This window comes from Lactuca saligna, chromosome 8, assembly GCF_052625555.1.
Source record: "Lactuca saligna cultivar CGN05327 chromosome 8, ASM5262555v1, whole genome shotgun sequence".
Classification (NCBI taxonomy): Eukaryota; Viridiplantae; Streptophyta; class Magnoliopsida; order Asterales; family Asteraceae; genus Lactuca; species Lactuca saligna.
The window spans coordinates 49752637-49769884 of NC_136424.1; positions in this window are offsets into that span (position 1 = coordinate 49752637).

Below are 17248 nucleotides of genomic sequence, written 5' to 3' on the forward strand. Positions count from 1 at the left end.
TTGTGGCAGTGGTGGCACTCTGCCTCCTTCGGGTTAGAGCAGGGCTTAGAGGGATCAACTTTTGTCCCACTAGAAGAGGAACCATCTCGGGCTTTCACCTTTCGATAGTTATTTGAAGAAGCTTTCCTCTTCTTTCCCTTCCCTTGACCAATTGCCAAGACAGGAGCAGCAGACGGATTGGGAGTTGGTGCAACAGACTTGTCCTTGAAATTGCTCTCAGCAACCCTCAAGAGACCTTGGAGCTTACTTAGAGTGACCTCCTCTTTGTTCATGTGGTAGGTCATCCTAAATTGATTGTACATCGGAGGCAAAGAGTGAAGCACCATGTCGATCGCCAAGTCTTCGCCGAAGTCAACGTTTAACTTGCGAAGGCGGTCGACATACCTTTGCATCTTTTGCAAGTGCACGGTAAGAGATTCTCCATGACCCATCTTAGCGGAAATCATGTTGGTGAAGATCTCGTAACGCTCTTGTCTCGCGTTTTGGTGGTACCTCTCCAACAAGTCTTGATGCATCTCGTATGGATACATGTCCTCGTAGGACTTTTGGAACTCGGAGTTCTTGGTAGCGATCATGATGCAATGTACTTTCGTCGCATCTCGCTCATGGGTTTCAAAGGCGGTGATTTCAGCGGGAGTAGCAATTTCGGGGTTGATTTTCTCGAGCTTCTCGTCGAGGACATACTCTTTATCCTCATAGCGAGCAATGGTGCGAATGTATCTTATCCATTCGCCAAAGTTCGTTCCTTCGAAGGTGACCTTTTGGCAAAGGCTCATCAACGTGAAAGAACTAGCAGCAGCGTTGTTTGCGTTTGACATCTATAGAAAGGACAAAGATAGATTAGAACAAGAATCCCTAATTATCACCCAATAAGAAAAATTAGGGCTAGGATCCAACAATAACATCTACATACTAGAAAAGGGATGCCGTAATCCAACATGCAAATAAATTGAAGGTAAGTGAATGACGATTCACTAATTCTCCATCACAAAACTTAAACTTTTAGTCCTAAGTGTTTTTGAGAATTCCTAGGTTCGGATGAGATTCATTGAACTATTCAATGGCATGTTTAAATCTCGATATGCCCCTCTTGTTTGTGACTGGGATGCCGAGGATCACAAAGCGGGTGTGAATTACCATGCAAATTTACATGGTGCCTTCATTGTTACGATCACCTATTCGATGTGCCGGTAAACCACACACGCTCCATCGAACTATGATAAACAATGAATCACCCTTTGCCACCTTCGCTTAGAACCAATTAGTGTGCCGGTAAACCACACACGCTCCACTAACATCTTAGCAAGGTGCAAAGTGTAATTTCATGGAATTGCATCAATTCACTTTTCCTAAAGTAACTAAGATTGGGAAATTTGGAAAAAGATTTAGTTACTTCGTATTTCTTATTATACTTTTAATGAGAGGATGAGGTTGCCCTATCCTACCCGTTCGGCTAACGACCCTCCACCAATCAAGCAAGCGGTGGGTGTGAGTGTACACCCATTAAGCGCCATTTTATAGGCCGCAACCTTATACCCACCTTATAGATCGGCTTCGTGAATGAGGCCTACTAGCGGTAAGACTAGCATTTAGTTATACATATATATATTATTCTAATAATGTCATATAAGTATAGGGTTGTATTTAAACTTTTCAAAATCTAGGGTTTGAAATTTAAGTTGTCTAAATTAAAGCTTTTAATCACAAATTTAAATTTCAAAACTATAGGGTAGGTTTTAAACATTTAAAAACATGGAGGATCAAATAACAAATAATTTCAATTAACAATTAATATCTTAATTATCTTTATTTGATTTATCTTTGATTTCTTTGAAGATAATTACCAAAGATAATTAAAACAATTAATTTATTATCATATAAAGAAACTAAATATTTAATTAGTTGATAATTACCTTTAACTAGATCAATATAACACTTATATTTATCAAAAAAACGGATTCATATTGATCTAATTAGTTTATGGTAAGTTTGGATAAGATAAACACAAAGAAATCCCGAATCTGGCCTTTCCTGACGCTTGGACTCGCCGAGTACACAAATAGACTCGCCGAGTCAGGCCTACTCGCCGAGTCCACTTTGGAACTCGACGAGTCAGTGACTCAAAACCCAAAAAATCGAATTTTGCAGGTTTGTTTCAGTTATACAAGCAACAATTTGTAGAAAACCAATCTAGGCTCTGATACCACTGTTGGGTTTTAGCCATAAGAACTTTCCTATGTGCGCATGCAAAACCCTATTGCTTGGATCTAGGCTTTCTATCAAACATGCTTTTGAATCCAAGACTTCTAATGGCTAATTAGGTTAAACAATAACATTAATACAGATCTAGAATCATACCTTTGAGTTCCTTGTTGATCTTCTTGTCTTGGAGCTTCTAGAGTCATAATTGTCACTCCTCTGATGGTTCACAAACACCAATAGCAAGCAAGATGATTTAGGAGAGAGGAGAGGGGATGGAATTCGGCCAGAGGTTCCTTTCTTTAGGTTCTGAAAGCTTGTCCACGAATTCCACACCCCAAGGGCCTATTTATACCTTTAGACTCCTTAAGGGTTTCACCCTAAACCCTAATTGGATAATCTTCACTTAAGGCTATCCAAATCCATTCCATAGATATCCTTATGGACTATTTTGAGCTATCCTAAAGCTCTTAGAAACCGTCCAAAGTCCATCCTAATGGATTTATAGTCTAAAGTCTAACTATCAAACAATTGACAGTTTATACCCTCTTATTTAATTAATCTCTTTAAGTCACTAAATTAATACCAATTAATCTATGACTTATATTAATCAAATAGCTAAATATTATTCCTTATAATATTTACTCTCTCTTAACAAATCATCCTTCAAGTTGCTATGGTGAAGGCAACCCAAAAGGACCATGCACCACCGAATATAGTTATAGCCTTAGACACTATTCCAACAGCGTCATGGCCCAAAAAGATAAATACAAGATTAAATAAATTAGCAATACATGCTATCAAACGTTCCGAGAACGGGATCTCATCGTTGGCAAGTTTTCCGAACTTCCAACCCACACTATCCTCAATCCATACAGCTGCTTGGGCTGTCTTCCTTCCTGAAAAGGATGCAAAACTTATCGCAGTTTCAAAAATGCTCCTGCTTCTGAATCCCTGGATAATTCTCCCCCACTTAGATTTGGCTAACTCTTCACAATACATGAAAATTGAGGAATTCCCAATCGTTCTCACTTTCTAACGACAGATCCGATGAAAACCAGCTCTTATCAACTAGTGCTCCATTACTAGCCAATCCCAAAAGATTACACAACTTCTAAGAACCAGACGAACACTTCCCGAATCACAGCGAAATCGATAACTCTAGATGCTTGAAATGATACTACACTCGAATCTTGAAGACCAAAAGACATATGCTCCCACCAATACCTTAGAAACGAGCCGCTTCCCTTGGAGTTTCCATCATTTCGTTAATAATAATTATTAACACCTCTGAATCCTAACAATGTTGAATAACCATCCTGCGGAGCTCTAACCGCAAACCTTCCACATAACACCCCTGAACCGATCTCGACCATAAACCAGATGACATTGTACACTCTCAACCCATAATTAGAGAAATGACCTTTCGCTACCTATTAATAATTCTCGGCATGCAAATAGAATATGAAATCACCTGAGGATATAATTCAAACACAAGCAAGGAAACAAACCCAGAGATACACTTACCCAAACCCTTGGAACGAAAGACTTCATCATACTGTTTCCTGCAAGTGCTGCACTGAATCCGACCCTACTAGCCTCTCAAAAGCTGATCCAATTCTTGGTTCTCTTCCTGGGACCCACCAATGTCTGCACCTGATCTGACCCCCCTCTTACCAATGTTCTCCAAACCTATCTCCCACTTACAGGCTCTAGAAATCATATTATTCAGGGTCCTGCATCCCGAAAATGTCACAAAATCCCAGATATCATCTCACAACATATCATGATTCCTCCATTTCTTCATCTACTCATATTCTGCATACTATGGTACCATCAAAGCCCCCTCCTGGGAGTTGGCAATGACCTCTGCCATAGTCTCAGTAGTCTGGTGGAGACCCATAAACTCTCACGCTAATTGTCGCACCACAATCGCTGAAACACTCCCGTAGAAACCTGTTAGGTGCATTTCATGTACCCATTTTGTAGCTTTATTTCATAAAAATACATTGCATATAGGCTTAAACTCATGCATTTTGCATGTTTTTCGGGATTTTTCATGAGGCAATTTCATTCAAATACTTATGTGATATTTTAGGGACTTTTGGAGGAAGGATATCGTTGGAGGAGGTAAATAAAAGTTATGGACAAAATTTCAGGAATTGCGGAGCACCGAGGAGCAAGATATCAAAGAAATGAGAATTTTGGCTTTACAGACGTTTACACGGCCGTGTAAATGGAAGCCTTGCGTTTACGCGGGCCGTGTAAACATAGATTTCTGCGCAATATATTTTTGCGTTTACGCAGGCCGTGTAAATGACAGTGTTAATTTACGCGGGCCGTGTAAACGTAAATGCGGGTTTTAAAGCAGTTTTTCACCATTTTTAAAGGGGGAAACAACTTTTTACCAAGGTGTGGATTTTGGGAGCAAAGAAGGCGATTTTCTAGAGGATTTTGGAGTTGATTAACACTTGGGAACATTTGATTTCATTTTGTAAGAACTTTAATTTCATTTTCTAGATTTGTGATCTTGTTATAGTCATGAGTGGCTAGAACCCTAGTTTCTCCAACTTCATGTCTTGACTTTTTAGTTGTGATTTCAATCATGTGATTTGATGTTTGCTTCTAATTCCTACCTAGTGAATTTGATTTTGTTTCAATTGAATGTTTGATTCTAATTGTGATTCTTATTGGCCATTTGAATTAGGGTTAGGTCATTCAAGTTATCAAATTGCAAAATCCGTAATTGTTTTGTGAATTGAACTAAGTAACAAACACTAAATTGATTTCCATTGAATGGATTTAGTGTAAATCTTATTCACATACACTTTTACACTCCCGAGCTTATGAGGAGTATTGGGTGTTGCTGGGAACATTCACATAAAGCTTCATGCAATCTTCCAATCTAATTCTAAGAGCTTTTTTAGATTAGGTTAGTAAGGTTAGGATTAATCAAAGAGCTTGTTTTGGTTAATTATTGTGGTGAATGGAAAGTGTTAGAGCTTGTTAACACTTTCAAGTACCAATTTAGGTGGAATTGAGTAGATATCATTTCATCCTTGGAATCACATTGTTAAATTGTCTTGCATAGAGTTGGAGTTCTCACAAATCCTGAATTTATTTCATTTAATTGATCATTTAGTTATTGCTTTATCCTCTTGTTTAAATCCTTGCATACCAACCCCCCATTTATGTGACCATTATTGTACCTTCCGCAAAAAGGTATAAACACTTGTCCCGTGTCTCTGTGGATCGACCCTACTTACCTTGTACTACATTATTAGTTCATAGTAGTAGTGTTTAAGGAGTCATTTGTACCCTTTATTTGTTGGGTTTGACACCCCTAACAAAACCCGATCGAGAAATCATCCCATGACACATCATAAACTGCATCATCCCCCGAATCACTACCAATCTCTTCCCACCAATCATGTGCCTGATCCTTCAATAGGCAGGAGTCATATCTGATCTTCGCCTCCTCGGGGCAGAAATTCGTCCTGAATGCAGTATCCATATCTGCTAGCCATTTCCTACTGAGAATGAGGTCCCTAAACCCATTATAGTTTGGAGCTCCACAAGCTCGGAACTCCCGAAACTTCATCGCATGCATCCTTAGCATGGTCGCCATCTCCGTATGGAATACACCTAACCTCTCATTAAGTATCTCTAAGATGCCCTCCTTGACTATACTGAAGATCACAATATTCTTTTCTAAAATATTGCGCGTAATCTCAACTGAAATAAATTCCCTTATCTGATCATCGCGCTACTCGGCTCCAGAGCCCGAGCCTGATCCCTCGTCGGCACCAAAACTTCCAACCGATCTATCCCGTAAAGTCACCATACTCGAAATTTTACCATAACAATCATCAGAATGCTCATCATAACTTAAGGGATCTTACACACTACAAGTTCCTTGAGTTCATCTCAGCCTTCCTTGATTCGATTATGTATCCTCTGCTTTCAGTAGTAAAGGCCCATACTACCTTCCACATCTATCTGTACTTTCCTCATGAACGGCCTTGACTCCACCAAGTCCCTTTCACTAATACTGCTTTCTGCTAATCTCATCCTAGGCTTTCCCTAGGGTAATCTCCGACCCACTCTCCACCATCAGCTGCATAATAAGTCTCTGCTATCTCCCCTAAATAGCTCGCGAATGCCATTACATATTACTAAGACCGGATAATTCTTCGAATGAGAGGTCCTACCCTACAACGGTTAGACTCAAATGAGAGCTACAAAATAGAGCTAAACCTAACCTTCTGAAATTATTCATTCCTCGAAATATGTAACTTAGTATATTCGTTTACTAGTTAGTTAAAGATAACTAGGACTCCTAAAAGCACAAAGCAAGCATCATTCGAGCATTGAGTAAACATAATCAAGCATATCCTACTCAAGCTATCATACTACTGACTAATCAATACTAGCATACAGTTCAATAAGCTCATATAACAGGCATATAAGGCATCCTTCCTAGATCCTTATCCTTAACTAGCATCCAGTTCTCATACACATATAACAGCCATATAAGGCATCATTCCTAGATTTGTAGCCTTAATCTAGCATGCAGATTTCATAATCATAACATAACAACTTGTATGGGTAATTTGGGAGAAATTACTTGAGCTCAGCTGATTGTATGCACCACACCCTTTTCTCTTTTCAAAATCTCTTTTTGTAAAAATGGTTTTTCTTTTCTTTAAAATTTTATACCAATTCCTCAGTTTGAGTTCAGACATGCCCGAGAGTGTGCCCAAATCCCTCAAACCAAGGCTCTGATACCAACTTGAAACATCCCAAACACACAGTCCAAAATTTTCATTTTTAATTTATAAATAAAACCATAGCAAACCAAATCATCTCATGAAACATAAGTGATAGTATTTCAAAACATCATATCAAAACACTGTTTCAAAATTACATGTCCAAACATTAGAGTAAATCATCCCAAGCTAAATGTTGTGGTGTGTGCAATGCAGTCATCCTAAGCTCTTCCCCTTACTAGCGGAAGTACCTGAAACCAAAACTAAAAGCTGTAAGCACGAAGCTTAGCCAGCCTCCCCAAACTACTACATACCATAATCATAATCACATAAACACATAACACGTAACTTGGGCCTAGCACACTACATCGGGCCCCGCTCGACATTAAACTAAAGTCCGACATCAGGTCCCACCCGGAATCGAGCAAAGCTCGGTATACATAAGCATATCAACAAATACATATAAACATAAATACATAACATAAACATTTAATCATTTCTCAGGATTGCCTTGACATCGGACCAAAATTCGGAAGCATATAAACATTCTTCGGGCTTGCCCCGACATCGGACCGAAGTCCAGAAATATACAAACAAACACATGAAATAATCACGGATACATCAAGCATACAAACATTACTTGGGATTACCCCGACATCGGACCGAAGTCCAGAAACATATAAACCTCCATCCGGTACAACCCGACATCGGACCTAAGTCCGACATATGCTAACATACATAAACGGGTTGGCATTGGTGCCTTCGACCCATTCCTACTAAAGGAAAACTCACCTCACAAAGCTGGCTGTTGAATCTCTCAGTAAGGAATCTCTATCGGATATTCTCGCGATTCCTCGGATATCATCATCACAATAACACTTAGTCAAAATCCGATAATCATTATTAGGGTAAAATGACCATTTTACCCCCTGATCTAATTTGGACCATAACCTAGGTCCAATTCCATCTAATCTTTCCAATCCTACTAAAGGCCCACTAATGGCCCAATTTTCAAAATTGGGGCCAACTCCTTAAATGGGCCTTCCCTTAAGCCCAAATAGATCAATGGTCTATTATCTGACTTTTGATGGCCCATTAAGGCCCAATAACTACTAAGTCTAAAGATTAGCCCAAATCGAGGTCCAAATGTCGCAAATCCCACAAGCTGAGAGTACGATGGGGTACTCCTCTGTATGTTAAGCATACTGCTGCATGGCTTGTACGCTGCGCGTACTGGTTTGTATACCCAACGTACTACCATGTTAAGACATAAACTTCAAAAGTGCTTATTACATTAAGTCCTTAAGCCCATATTACATATCTGAGTCCCTTAGCATGTCTTAACTCACAAATTCGATTACTTGGTGGATTGTAACCCACCAAATGGACCCAAACATGGAATATAGCAACTAACTTCCATGTAAATGGCTAGATCTCATGCATGGTCACAATAGGACCTCAAAGATCAAAACTTTATTGATATTGGGACACATTTAGCACTAAGGGTGTCAACCCTAAGCCTAGAAACAAAGTTAAACCATAAAAATACATTCTTGGGATCTAAAGAGGTCCAAAACTCCATAAACAAAGACCTAGGAATTCATGAGGCAAGATAGAAGCTTTATACCTCCAATGAGTGCCAAATGGTGATGTAATCTCGGATCCTTGAGCTCAAGATACTCTAGTTCTTCTTCTCCAACTTCTCCTTTCTTCTTTCAAGCTTCTAAACACCACCAAGAACTTCTCAAAACCAAAAACACACAAGAATGGAGGATGAGAGGCTATCTAGAGTTTTTGAGGTTGAGATGCTGATAAGGAGGGTAGGGTTTGAGTAATTATGTTGCTTATATAGTGCTTAACCCAAAAAATTAGGGCTTAGGGGCTCTGAACGTATGCTGGGCGTAACCCCAAATTACGTTGGGCGTACTTCTGTGTTGACCACCTTACATGCATGGTATCTTCTTGCCAGTTTACTCCAATAAGGATCAATATTGTCAATAACTTCAAAGTGTCATTTCTTCCTCATTCGAGGTCCGTTCCCGATGAATCTTATATCCACGAAAATGTGGTGAGAAGCCCTACGACGCTAACAATACGCCCAAGCCTTAAATACTTCTGAATAAAACCGAAAACCCATAAAGAGCTAGAACTGCCACTTTACCGATATAACCTTTGGCTCCAAGACACAACCCAGCTCTTGGATCACCTCAACTACATTATCTGTACATACATGGGTTTAGATTCCTCTCTTCCAAAGGCCCTAAGCCTTATGATAACCTATCCTTAGGCCACAGTCCCGGACTAGGATAACGATTCTCAACATGGAGTTACACCTATACGCAAAACACTTACAAATTGGGAAAATAAGGACAACTTCACGAGAGCGTCCTCAATGTTGTGGTTCTCTAGGCTGAAGTCTACAACCTCAGAAGTATTTTTTTTCTAGATCCTGAAGCCTTAACCATAAGATCTATATAAGATCTCTTGGGAAGAGGAAGAAAGGCACCTTTTTTTGCTTGAATTTGATCGAACCCCTGGTCATATCATCTTTAAAATCTGCCAAACCAAAGCGGGCCTTGGACAGGGTAGTCTTAGAATCTACCAGAGATCGCTGTTAAATCAGGATCCTCTAAAAGACATATCCAAGAAAAATAATATTACCAGTGGCCATAGAATCAGTAGTGGAGGAACGCTCTTGAAGACTAGAATGTTCAAGCTTGAATGCCCTCTCAAGTGGAAGAAGTGTAAGAAATTTGGAAATCTTATCTTCAGAATCCTCAGCAACGGGAACAAGCTCCTCAAACCTGAACGTTGCATCAAAACAAACAAAATAAGGGAAGTATATTTTAGGATCCTTGAACTCTAAATCTATTTCCTTCCCTTTTTAATCCATGTTGTTGGCAGGGAATCCCCTTCAGGAATCGAGTCACGTCTCACGAAGAAATATTTTTCTTTCCAAGCGCCATCATTTTGTTTAGATTTCAGAATGAGGTGGGGTTTGTTTGTATTAACTCTTAACAGGAAACAAGAAGAACCGAAAGTAGAAAGATCATAGATGAAGGACAATTCAGGTAATCTAATATCCATATTCTTGGACAAATTCAAGAGATCGATCCAAAAGAGGATCCTCCAAACCACAAGCATAGTTTGGATATAGGAAATTTGGGTATACAGAGAGAAATCATGAATGATACCAGTAAAAGGATAAGTTAAAACTAGAGTGAATGGGTATTCAGGAGAACAAACTTACGTTGGAGACACGAAATCAGATTGAATGATAGCCTCAAAAGGACGAAAAAGCACATCAGAAGGGAAAGCCCTGATGGCTTTCAATGATTCCATGTCTTCATTGTCTAAGGAGCAAACCTCATCATAGGTTAAGATTGCCTGATCACTAAAATTGTTCTCGGAGGGAGTGACAATGCCGATCTGAGAGCAACTAGTTTTCTTAGCCATGACAAGGAAAATCGAAACAACATAAGAACAACTAAAAGGAAAAATGATTACCTTCACGATGAGATGATGGCAACTTGGGAGAGTAAAAAGAGGAGTTACCGGAAGCCCTCATTTATAGCCAAGAAAAGATAACAGAGATGATTTGACCATTTCTCGATTATCTCAATAAAGATAAGACCTATCCATTAAAGACCAATTTTAAATTCCTCTTTAAAATTTAATTTAAGTTATTCCTTCAACATTCCCGAAATTAACTCTTACATTTTCAGGAATAACTTGGGGGCAATTTTTAGGGCCAAGATCCTCAAAATATTCAGGATTCTTAGGTGTCCAGGATCCTCAGCTACCTTAGGATCTCGATTATTGTTATTTTTATTCATATTTATAATAGTCATATTTTGTCCATAACTAACACGTATGCAGAAGTAGTCAAGGGAAGACGAATCCTCAACGAAAAATCATCTCAACTATGCTAAAGACCCGGAATACTTGGTCAAATAATGTTCGTGAAGCTAGTTGTAGAGGAACTCAGAAATATCGAACATCTTGTTGGCTAGTTTAGACTATAAATTGACACTTGTATTCTGCACACAACACACTATTTTTTACTAGAAGCTTACTCTACAAGATTAATCACTTGTTTATACTCAAATATTCTCTATAAACATCATTACACATTAATAAAATCATCAAGGCAGGTGATCATCATCACCTCCCAAGGTTTTGTATTGGAGATCCTAGCAAGGATCAAGGGCTTTCCTTGTAAACCATTGTGTCACTTTCTTTTATCATTTGCTATTACACAATCTGAAATCACAGTCTCTCATTCAATTTGGTTGATTAGTACTTGTGTAATTTTTTACCAAAACAATTACTAGCCTCCAACACCCTTATACCTCAAAAAACCCTACTCTCATTTCATTGGTGATTTTTGACCTTTTTGGAGCATTGTTGGCTTAAAGAAGAACAGGAAAAGGAGAAGAATATGCTCTATAGGTGGAGCTTGCAAGGAACCAACATCATCATCATCTCTTATAGATTCTGGATCTTTATAAGTGTCAAAGGCTCAGTCTTTATCGTTTGAAGTGGTTAGATCTAAGATATTGTCCCATGTTCTTCATGTTTGAACAAGTTTAAAAGGAAGGAACTCATAAAGTTGGCAACTTTATGACACTCCTGAGTCCTAAGAGTATAATATGTTGTAGATATAGTATTTCGTTGAAGTTCTTGTTGTTTTCTTGAGTTTTGGTATTTTTAGCTCATTTGACCTAAAATGGATTCTAAACATGTGTTAGACATACATGTCTATAAAGCTTTCATATTTATGATGGATCTGGTATTAGAAAACCCTTATGGAGTGGTTAGGTTAAGGAATTTCCAGAATAAGGTCTTAATGGCTAAGACATAATGGTATTTGGATTTTTTTTGGACCTAGGGTTAGATATCTTGATCCTTTGGGTGTCTTAATGAATAAAGTTGGAAACTTTATCTATTTAGATAATAGAGTGGTCTAGATCTGAGCTTTGGAGCTCTTGGAATCAAAGATATTGTCCCATGTTCTTCATGTTTGAACAAGTTTAAAAGGAAGGAACTCATAAAGTTGGCAACTTTATGACACTCCTGAGTCCTAAGAGTATAATATGTTGTAGATATAGTATTTCGTTGAAGTTCTTGTTGTTTTCTTGAGTTTTGGTATTTTTAGCTCATTTTGACCTAAAATGGATTCTAGACATGTATTAGACATACATGTCTATAAAGCTTTCATATTTATGATGGATCTGGTATTAGAAAACCCTTATGGAGTGGTTGGGTTAAGGAATTTCCAGAATAAGGTCTTAATGGCTAAGACATAATGGTATTTGGATTTTTTTTGGACCTAGGGTTAGATATCTTGATCCTTTGGGTGTCTTAATGAATAAAGTTGGAAACTTTATCTATTTAGATAATAGAGTGGTCTAGATCTGAGCTTTGGAGCTCATGGAATCAAAGAAAGTGGCTTAATTCATTAAGCACAACATGACTATAGGTTGTCACGGCATGTCGACTAGGAATTTCTCATCTTTTCGATCGAAAGAGGGCCACGACATGGCCACAGAAGGCCTCAACAAGGTGGTTGGTTGAAGTCAATGTTGACCGTTGACTTTTGATATAGCTTGACTTTTGGTCATGATGGCTGGTTATAGTGTGTAGACTAAGGTTGGACCTTGTATGATGTGATAGGAGTGATGTAGCAGCGATTGTGAGGCTTTGTGTTGTAGTTTAGCTGATTCGTGAGTCAGGTGAGAATCCGTACAACATTTACCGATCGAAGGCACCAATATCGGCCCATTGATTTATGTTTATAGGATTCTAGCTGTCTGTGTGACTCTTGTATGTCTTGTGTCACAACTAGTATTTTAAGGCTAGGAAATTTTGTCCATGTGTAATTAACCTTTGATAAATCTTGTAACCCTAAGTGTGAGGTTATACATGTTATTCATTCAAAAACGACAATTCAAATCAAAACTCATCTGTGTAAGCTCTCAACCAAATTCATTATGATGCATTCACTCAACCTTGAGCTTGAAATCCTAACTTCCCGGTTCAAACCTCTTATTGGACCATAAATTCTCTTATTTGGTCTAATGGGCCAGTAACCCATCAACTTGGTTCTTTTGGGCCAAAAACCCTTATTTGGGCCGTAATTGGACCCACATTCATTAAGCAATAGTATTTTGGGCCATAAGACCCTTCATGGGCCTTATTGGGTCAATAATTATTTATTTAATCTCATTGAGCCAAAGACCAATCCCCTTTTCTCTTTTGGGCCATAAACTCATATGTGGGCCCACATGGATCGAAATCCCTAATGGGCCAATACAATATCAATTACACATAAATTTAAGCCCAATATATTTTTCTTTCCTTCCCTCTCTAATTCTTGGCTCAATATATGTTAAAAAATAAAAAGATAAAAGGTTGTGTTAATTTTAATGGTGCCACATACTTTTTGCATGGAGGACATCCATGCAAAATGTCCACCAAATATCTAGATCAATAGGTGATTAACCATTAAGTAAAGACCTAAACTTCCATCTCTCTCTTCTCTCCTTATTCTCGGCCAAAGATCCTAACCCCGACCACTATTCATTCTAATTTTCTCACTTAATTTCTTTCCCTCTCAAACACAAGGAGATTTCTTTCATCCATCTCTTGCAATTTCTGTGATCTTGTGTGTGATATCAAGAGATTTACATCAAGTATCATCTACTTGGTAAGTTGTCATCATACATAAGTTATTGATTTCCATTATATGCTAAATAACACTTCCTTACATGGCTTCACTTCGTGTTCTAGATCTCTAGAACCATCAAGTGTTGAAAACCTCTTCAAGAGGTTAGCTAGGGCCGAAAACTCCTTCAAACGTCTCCTCAAAATCCAAATAACACTAAGGTAAGCTTCATACCCCCTTGTTTTCGGTGTTTACTATGTTTTGGGGGAGAATACAAGTTGGTTTTGTGTTAGATCTAAGTATTTATGCAAGTATGTGTGTATTTCATGTTGTATGTTGTGAATATGTCATGAAAGTTTGCTAAACCCTCACAAAATTAGAAATACCTTTCAAATATTGGTGATAATTGTATACAAACTTTTATAAGAAACTTTCTATCATGTTGAAAACATTAAACATGCAAAAGTTACTAGAAAAACAAAGAAATAATGCAAAGAGGGGCATTTTCGACAAATAAACAAAAAGTGAACCTTATTGTGACAACTCACGATTTGAAAGGACCAAAAGAGTCATTTTTGGATAAAATGGGTTTTTTAAGACATTCACGGTTTTGTAGCGGTCAAAAGTGTTATTTTTGACAAATTGGTCTTATTTTGGGCCTTTACGGTTTTAATGGGCTAAAATGGTCATTTTTCATAAAAAGGGGCCTTATGTGGAAATTCACGGTTACATAGGCTTGAAATGTAAATTTTTGGACTTAATGGGCTTAAAATGTCATTTTATCAAAATGGGTCTTATTTACAAACTTTCGGTTTTTAATGGGCTAAAAATGTCATTTGAAATGAAAATGGACCTTTTTTGTAGATTTTGGTTTTAGTGGGCAAAATAATTAAAAGTTTGACAAAAATGGGCTTTTATTGAAAAATATTTGATTATTTGGGGCAAAAAGGTAATTTCTTAGGAAAGTGGGCCTTTTATGTCACTTTTGTAGTAATTAAGCTAAAACAAGCATTATAATAACAAACAGGCTAATTACGTTATTTTCACTTTAATTAGGTCTTGTATACTTATTACATGTTTATTGTGCCTTAATGACCAATTTACATGTTTGATGGGGCCTTGTATATTCATTTCATGTTTATTGGGCCTTATTGCCCATTTACATGTTTGATGGGCCTCGTATATTCATTTAATGCTTATTAGGCCTTAAATACTTATCTACATGTTTATTAGGCATTATTGACCTATTTACACATTTGATGGGCCTTGTATATTCATTTCATGTTTATTAGGCCTTAAATACCTATTTACATGCTTATTGGGCCTTGTGTTCTCATTACATGTTATTTGGGCTTTCTAGGCCCATTGATTTTCTTATTGGGCCTCACGAAACATTTCATGTTAATCGGGCCAATAACAAACAATGCTTGACACTTTGATAAAAACAAATGGTATTTTCATCACTAATGTTTTATAATCAAATGCATACTCGAAACATTGTTTTAAAACGGTAAACAATGTGATACACTATTCGCGTAAATTTAGTTAAGGATCTTGTGACACGTTCTTTCATTCGTACCTACCTAGTGTACAACCTTAAGTCATGTAGTTATAACCAAAGTCTCCTGGAGGGAGAGTGAAAGTTTGTGTATAGATTTATACGGGGTTGACAACCCCGCACCTGAGTTGTTCGATGTAGCTAGACTAGGCCAGTCTAGGGTGACAGATGTCTTACCTTAAACAAGTCGACGCCTGAAAAACGTCATGACAGGCAGATTAGTCATATCAAGCCTGGTTATAACAACTCGCATAGAGATTAACGAACACTGTAAAATTTACGGAATATATATACTTTAATGCTGATACAAAATCATATAAACACCATTTTTCGGTCTTAGGGTTTTAATACTACAACACTTTTACAAGCAAAAAATAGCGGATTTTTTGGGGAAATACATTATAAATTACATTTTACTTACAATAGAATATATAGGATTTTTTTGAACTCTCGCTTTATACATTTTCAAAAATATGAACACACTTGCTATAATTCAAGATTTGAAACAAAACTCTCAAAACCATTTTTACGGAAAATATCGGATTTTCTGGTGTTTACAAATGATACAAAACTTTTTATACAAACATGATTATGAACTCACCAAGATTATATATGTTGACGTTTTCCAAATAACTTGTATTCTTAGGGATTCGTTAAGCAGGTCGGTCATCAAGAACTTGTGGACTTTTGTTGTACTTTTAGTTCCATCATACACTAGATATTTTGGGATGTAATATGTGATACAATACTTGATGTAAACAATGATGGTTGTTATATTTTATGTATGATGTTGATGTTGTCTTTGATTCATTTATATACATTGTGATGATATTACATGATGAAGTCACCCGCCCCGGATGTTTTTGCCGTTCTGGTTCGGGGGTGTTAAAGATTGTTATCAGAGCAATATTTATAGTGAACTGGCATATCTAATCATACAAGATATGCAATTATAAATACATTGGGACTAAAGTACTCTGAACAAAAAAATACATACCTATGTGTGCACTTTAGGGTACTGTCATGATAAGAAACATTAAAAGTCTTTAGAGGAATTAAACATCGCGGTTACACCTGGGTAGTAATGTAATCATATTGGGGGTAAATATAGTATGATCAACTATATTTATTCAAAATACGACCACTATGTGCTTGAGAGTGATCATGGCGGGCAATGAATCTGAAACTTGTCAACCTAATACCCAAAGGATCGATGAACCAAACACAAACGATTAAAATCCTATAGGAGTATTTCCCACGTATCTTTCCTACACATCTCGCATAGGCACCATAGCTGAAATTCCACAAGGCGACCTCTATTATCAAGACTTGGTGGCCAACAGAAGGATAAATGAAGAAGCCGAAGAGATTCAGGGAGGAAACCCAAAAGTAGAACCGAAAGAATATCAAGAAATGGACTATGGGGTAAGAAATTTGGACAAGGAGTCAGATGAGGAAGAGAGCATCAGAGGAATCCCGAGCAAACCCCACCCTTCGAAAGCTATACTAGACCAGCACACAATATAGGAGAGCTCCACCGACCGTCTACGCTCTCTAAAAGAAAAAGTAGTCGTCCTCAAGCAACAACTCTTTACAGCCAAAGCTAGGGCTGTTCGAACAGAACACTCGTGAGATGAGTGAATTGGCCGAAACTCCTTGTGTGTTATTTTGACATATGAGCATTATTACACTACTTGTGCTAGGTCCTAGGCTTATTATGTATTTCGTTACTGTAATGCCCGGGTTGCAGGCTAAACATTTTTGTCAATGTAATAGTCTAGGTCAACTCTTGTAACTCTTTTTGAAGTAATAAAGATGAAATATTTGAGTATTATGTGAATTATGTGTATTTATGTGCTTATTATTTAATTATAAATGTATATATAACAAAGAATAAAAATAAGCATCAAAATTAAAGTGTGGGATAAGCCCGATATCTTTACACAAAGTTTTAGTGGTCAAAACAATGATTCCGAGGATATAAAGAACACCGAAATCCGAGTTATAACGAAGAAGTTATGACCCGTCGAAGTTTCGCGACAGAATCGGCACGAT